Here is a 6715-nt window from a genome sequence, read left to right on the forward strand (position 1 = left end):
ACGTCTGGGATATATTCCCAGAAATGGCATTGCTGGGTCACGTGAAAACTCAATTTCTAGTTTTTTGGGGGGAATGGCCAATTTGTTTTCTAAAAAGGCTGGGCCAGTGGGCCTTCGCTCCAACAATGACTGAGAGCACCTTTCTCCCACATCTGTGCCCGCACTGGTTGTTCTTATTCCTTTTGCTGTGTGCAGTCTCTGTGGTGAGAGATGATATTTGCACCAAACCGATTCTTCAAGGGGTCCCCCATGTCAGGTCCCTCCCGGGGGTGACGGCTTCTCTGTTGCAGAACTCAGCTCAGGACATCCCTGTGGAGCTGCTGGTGGGAAGCTTCTGTTCTATCTCCCAGGACCCAGGCCCGGGGCCAAGCACCTGCAATGACACCCAGGGCTCAGAACAGGTGAGCAGGCGAGAGGGGCCCCACACTCAGGGTCTGAGATGGGGAGGTGGGTGCATAGCCCAGAACCCAGCCCAAGACACCTGTGACTCTTTCATGGTGTCCACATGGGGTGTTCCACGAGGTTTCCATGGGCCATCTCAGAGTGATCCAATCCCCAATGCTCTCCAGCACAGAGTGAACTAAAGTCCATCAGCCAGATTCCTCGCAGATGTGGGGGGTCCTGTTTCCACCCTGAGGAGCTGGTTTCTCACAGTTCTGGGCTCCAGTCCCTCAGCACCTGGCCCCTTGGGAACTCGCTGACCTTTGTGCGCCCCCTGCCCACCCAGCAGGAGAAGCCTGCGTGCCCGCGGTCTCTGGATGAGGCCTGCACCATGCTGACCCTTGCTGCGTCAACTGTGGACATGCTGGTCTCCCAGGTGCCAGCCTCCCCCGAGCGAAAGTTCTCCACTGTCACCACCATCCTTCCTACCGGCCTGGAGTTCCCCATTCCACCAGGGATCCTGCAGCAGATGCTGAGCTGGTGAGAGCCGCCCCGCCAGCCCCGGGCCACACCTGCCTCCAGCCTGGGGGGTGCTCAGGAGGAGCCAGGCCGCCCTGAGTGTCTGCTGGTTCTGAACAAAATGGTGGAGGGAGAATCACGCGAGGTCCCGGAGGGGGACATGGGGTGGGCCGGGACAGGTGCGGGGCTGCTGCCTGGTCTCCTGACCGCGAACTTCTTGTTCATTCTTGTTCCCGCCCCTCTGCGTAATTGCAGCCTCAGCACTGAAAGCCTGTGGCTTGGGACCCCCAAAGTACATGGATAGGAAGCCCCTCCCCACTCCAAAGCACTTCTGTTCCTCCATGCCCAAGGCTTCTTCTTGGCATAGCTGTGGGCGATTAGACGTCTCTGGGGGACACACAGGTGACCCAGCATCCTGGGACAGGAGGTTTTTGTTGGTTTGGTCTTTCCATATGCCAGAGCATCACCTAGTTGTGCAGCATTTCTCCACACGAGAGCAGAGCGACTCCCTGGGACTCAGTCCTGGTCTGAGCTCAGGATCCTGCCGTGGGCCTAGATGCTCCATGGGCCACTGTCCTGCTTCCTCTAGGTCTGGATGCCTCCACCTGTACTTGGAGCAAGTTATAAAGTATGAAGATGGACTGAAGCAGTGAGTGGTCCAGGGCCCAGACTGGGCCCGCCTGTCCCCATCCAGAGTGGACACATGGGGCTGTGTTGGGTGCCATGTGTGGGCAGAAGCCAGAGTTCAGGCATCATTTCCCCACCACGGGAACCTCCCTGAGACGGTCGCTGAGTCATATGAGGCTTTAGAAAGGTCCCAGGGCTCAGAAAACAGAGCAGATTGGACTGGGTCTCCCTGAGTGACCCACACTCCCTGACCCACTGCCCTTTGTATGGCCTCCTCTCAACTCCCTGCTCAGCATCCTGGGCCTGCAGCAGCAGATGTGCCTAGCAGGTGCTCTAGAATTCACAGCGGCACAGGACAGGCCCAGATGGGGAGGGTCATTCTCACGACCTTGGGGGCAGATAGCTGGGGACACTCTCACAGGTCCCTTGTTGGATCTTTTCAGTGACATGATGGCTCAGTGGGGCTCCAGGTGAGGGAACTTTTTGTGGGAGCAGGGGAGGCACATTCCAGGGTCTGACTCTGCTCCCCTCACTCTCCCCAGAGCACTGAGTCCCGTATACGGGCCCTGGCCTGAGTGCTCTGCTGAGTTGCTGTGCTGTGTCCCCGTGACATCCATGGTGGGCTGCATCCAGGCGCATCTCTCTGGCTCTGGCTTCCATGTGCACGTGAAGAAGGAGCTTCTACTGACCGCTCTGACCAGGGCCGAGGGTAAAGGCCCTGTCCTCTGGGATGGCCGGTCTCCTGCATGTTGTGCTCTGGGGGACAGAGCTCCTCTGTTTCTTGCTATTGTTTGGCGGGATCCTGAGTTGTGCTCCTTCTCCTCAGAGGTTGCTCTAGCCCCAGCAGTTGTCCCAGACCCACGTGAGGAGCTGGGCCTGCCTCCGCGGGATGTCCCAGAACTGGAGTCTGTCGAAGCTTCAGCGGCAGACACAGCAGCACGGTCAGAGCTGGAGGAGGCTGGGCCTGGAGATCCTCATGGTGCCAGCTCGTGTGCAGAGGCCAGCAGGGCCAGCGAGGCAGCTGAGGGCTCCCGCGAGGAGCTTGGAAGTGAGCAGGTCTCCGTCAGCACGTTTCCTGCCCGGCTGGTGGCCGAGCAGCTGACCTTCATGGATGCGGTGAGAGGCAGCGCCCGCCCACCCCTGCCTTCCCAGGCCCTTCTCCGGCAGCAGCCCTCCCTGCCCACACACACCGTGTCTGTGAGCTCAGCAGAGAGCACTAAGGGGTCCCGGCCCTTGTGGGGTAGATACTGGTGTCAGGGGTCCGAGTGTCTCTGCGGTCCGAGCAGTCAGGATTCCTCCATGAGGCCCCTCAGCATGGTTCCCTTCACGGGAGACGCAGGAACCAACCCCCTGGCAGTTGCCACAGGAGAATGTACCTCTGACGGGTGCAAAGAGGGGAGTAGGGAGGGCCCTGAGCCTGTAGGGCCCCAGAGCAGTCTGATGGGCCCTGTGCCCGCATCCTGCAGTCAGTCTGGGCTCCTGATTCCTGAGCCCTCATTGCCCAGCACTGACCAATGGCCCATATAGGACTGGCCGTGTCCTGTGTCCTGTCTCTCTGGGGGTGGCTGTGGGTGAGCCTGTTTCTCCTCCCAGGAGCTGTTTCTGGAACTGGTGCCCTACCATTGCCGGGGGGCCATCTGGTCAAAGAGGAAGATGCAGGGCTACGAGCGTGCTTGCCCCACTGTGAGAGCGACCAAAAGCCAGTTCATCACTGTGGCCGCCTGTGTTCTTACCACCTGCCTCGGAGACCTGAGCCTGCCCGCGCGGGCACGAATGCTGGAGTACTGGATCCTGGTGGCCCAAGTATGTTGGGGATGGGAGCCTCTGTGGAGTTGGGGGCACTGGGCCCTGGGGGTCATCCCAGTAGGAGCCCAACGTCCTGCCAACTCCTTCCTCAAGCCGTGCACAGTCTCCCGGGGTTTCCTTGAGGATCACTGTGTCCCCCGTCGACCCCAGACTCTCAGTGTCCCCAGTGTTCGGGCTCTGCACTGTGGCCTGCGGGTGCTCAGACTCCCGCTGCTCTGTCCCCCGCTTTCGCCTCCCAGGAGTGCCAGCGCCTCCACAACTGGGCTTCCACCAATGCCATCCTCTGTGCCCTGCAGAGCCCCGCCATCCGCAGACTCCGCCAGACCTGGTGCCACGTATCCCGGTGGGTGTCCGCAGGGCTGTGACCTCTGAGCTCTGTCTGCAGTGCCCCTCAGTGAGCTGAGACCCCTGGGGACAGCCACCCAGGGGGTCAGGAGCTGGGCAGGGAGTGGGACTCAGGGTTTTCACCTGAGCTCTGGTTCCGTCTCCAGTTTCCTTAAGTGTTGGGGACAGGGAGAGCCAGAAACCGGACACATGGAATTGGGGCTCCCAGTGCTGAACTGTCTGTGAATGCCCCCCCCACCGAGGCTACAGGGCCTCCGTGGGTGCCAAGGTCTGGGTTCTCCGCCCCGTGATGCTGGTCCCCGGGGACAGTGAGTGACTGGGCGATGGGGTGAGTTATGCTGCGTGGTGTCAGGCTAGACTCGGGCATGCAGGGCATGTCCATCCCACTAGCTCCATCTGAATCACAGACGTTCAGTGTGTTCCTGGTCACTGAGCCCCGTGTCTAGGCCTCAGCACTGCCCAAACTGAGCTGGGCACTGTGATATAGAGGGGAGGGCCCTCCGTCGCCCCCTACTGGCCCTGAGCTCATGCTGCAGGAGCCCAGGACACTGCACAGGCAGCTGCTGCCCACTAGTGTCCCACCAAGGCCCAGGGGATGCAGGGACACTCCCTAGGGACGAAAATGTTCCCTCCATAGGCGGAGCCAGCGGAAGCTGAGGGACCTGTGCAGACAGGCCCAGCGACATCACCGCTGCAAGCCCCCGCAGGTAGTATGAAGGCTGGAGGGCTGCATGGAGGAGGCAGGGAGGGGAGTGTGGATGCTGGGCTTCCAGGTGGTTTCTGTGACTTTCCAGTCTTCTCTGCAGGGGCAGGGCAGGCATGTGGGTGGGTGCAGGGTCTGTTGGGGGCTGTGGGGGCAGCAGGCCCTGGGGGCATCTGCGTGGTGCTGCTGCTCTGGGTGGGGGGTGCAGGATCCGCTGTCACTGTTTTCCTCAGTCCGGGCCTAAGGGAGGAGAGTGGGGGCCAGGAGTGTGGGCACAGAGGCTCAGGGACGGGTGCTCGTCCCCAGGAGGAGCAGAGATGCAGCTTCACATCATGGCTAAGGAACCTCAGGGGAGGCCAGCAGAGACCCCTGGGGCAGGTGAGGGGCATGTGCGGGACCCAGGGAACAGGGGTGGCCCCCACCGGGCTCTTCCCTCACGAAGGAGGCCCATACCCATCCTGCCTCCTGCTGACCTCATCCTAGCCCCCAGAATGGAGCAGGGGGCTGCAGAGATGGTGCGTGGAAGGCGGTGGGGGCGCCCCAGGGAGAGTGCTGGGACCCCGGAACCCATGGAGGCTCTCAGCTGAGAGGGGAAGGGGACCTTGGGGGGTCATGGAGGGGCTCCCGCTCACCTGGAGCCAGGTGTGGGAGGCTGAGGCCTGGGGGTGTCCTGGGGACCCCAGGCACCGGGCCCCTTTCTAACGGCCCCTTCGGCACAGGGCGTGATCCCCTTCCTGGGGCCTTACCTCCAGGAGCTGGAGAAACTGGACCGAGAGATGGCGGATTTTGTGGTGAGTGCGCTGGGTCTAGGGGAGCCTGGATTCAACCAGCCTCTGCATCTCAGCCTTGGGCAGCCCTTCTGAGGGAGACTCCCGGGGCTTCCTGGGCGCAGACTCGCAAGCTAGAGGCAGGAGCAGCACAGGGCACCCAAGTTCGTCTCCAGTTCCGGGAGTCAGCAGAGCCCCTGGTGCAGAACCACCTGAGGTCAGGGGCCTCCCTAAGCCCCTCCCTCAGCAGGAGGCATGGGGCAGCGGAACCTCAGGATCCACCTCACAGACAAGGTTCTTGTCCCCGCAGTGACACCCACAGTGTGTCACAGGGCGGTGGGCCTGAGTCCCTGACACCCACGCCCATTCCTTGAGTTCAGAGCCTGGCCCAGGGTCCCGTGGCGCCCTTTCTCATGCATTGGCTATTTGCTTCCAGGGAGAGAAGGTCAACAACGACAAATTTGTCAAGGTGAGCAGCTGGGAATGCAGGGGAATGGAGGAGTGGACCCCACTTTCCCGTCCCCTGTGCCTTGTCGAGACCTGCTTGTCTCTGTCCCTCCGGCCTGACAATCGTAGTAGGAGAATGAAACAATGGAAGACCCATATGTGCGTGTGGGGTCAGAGATCCTTCAAGGAGAACCTCCTGGTGGAGGGGTGTTATCTGACCTCAGACAAGTGGACATGCTGATGGGCAGAGTGAGGGGAGATCCCTGTGGGAATTTCCTTCTAGTCGGCCTTGGCCAGCGCTGGACGCCGCCGCACCCCACTCAGGCCTTTGCCTTCCTTTCTTTGCTATGTCCCAGGAAAATAAGATACTCCTGGAGATTGTCCTGCTCCAGGAGGCCATGGAGAACTACAATCTGCAGCCCCATGAGCAGTTTCTCACCTGGTTCGACGACCTGGAGCTGATCACTGAGGAGGAAAGGTGGGAGGGACAGGCCTGATCAGGGGAGAGTCCGAGCTCCAGTCCTGGGTCAGCCTGCGTCGTGTCCATGGACCCACAGCCCAGACTGATTTGCAGCCTGGACCCTTCTGGTCTCCTGAGACTGGCAGGGACCGTGTTAGTGTGGCTTTGGTCGCCAAGTGCTGCCTTTTTGTCCCCAGCTGCATCCTGTCCTTCCAGTGGGAGCCCCCGACTCAGTCATCCAACCCACGGCACCACCAGGAACGTGCTCCATCCCATGTCAACAGTGGATTTGACACCCCCTTCCCTTCGTTTTGTTCTTAAAGAACTTCAACTCTGATAGTTCGTATTAACACTTAGTTTAGAATTAAAACAATTGACAGAAAGAACGTGTCCTATTGCAATTTCCTAGTGTCACAATTTTTCTCGCTGGCCTTCCCCACACACTTGGCACCCACACCAGCAGCAGCTGTTTATAGTCCTGCCTGCTTGGGGTGTGGAGTTTCTTATCCAGTCTTTAGTTTGGGGTGAAGCAGTAGCACAGCGGATATGGCGTTTGCCTTGCAGGCGGCCAACCCAGGTTCGATATTGCCTTCCCTCTTGGAAAGCCCGGCAAGCTACCGAGAGTATCTCGCCCGCAGGGCAGAGCCTGGCAAGCTTCCC

Source organism: Sorex fumeus, unplaced genomic scaffold, assembly GCF_029834395.1.
Source record: "Sorex fumeus unplaced genomic scaffold, SorFum_2.1 ptg000080l, whole genome shotgun sequence".
NCBI lineage: Eukaryota > Metazoa > Chordata > Mammalia > Eulipotyphla > Soricidae > Sorex > Sorex fumeus.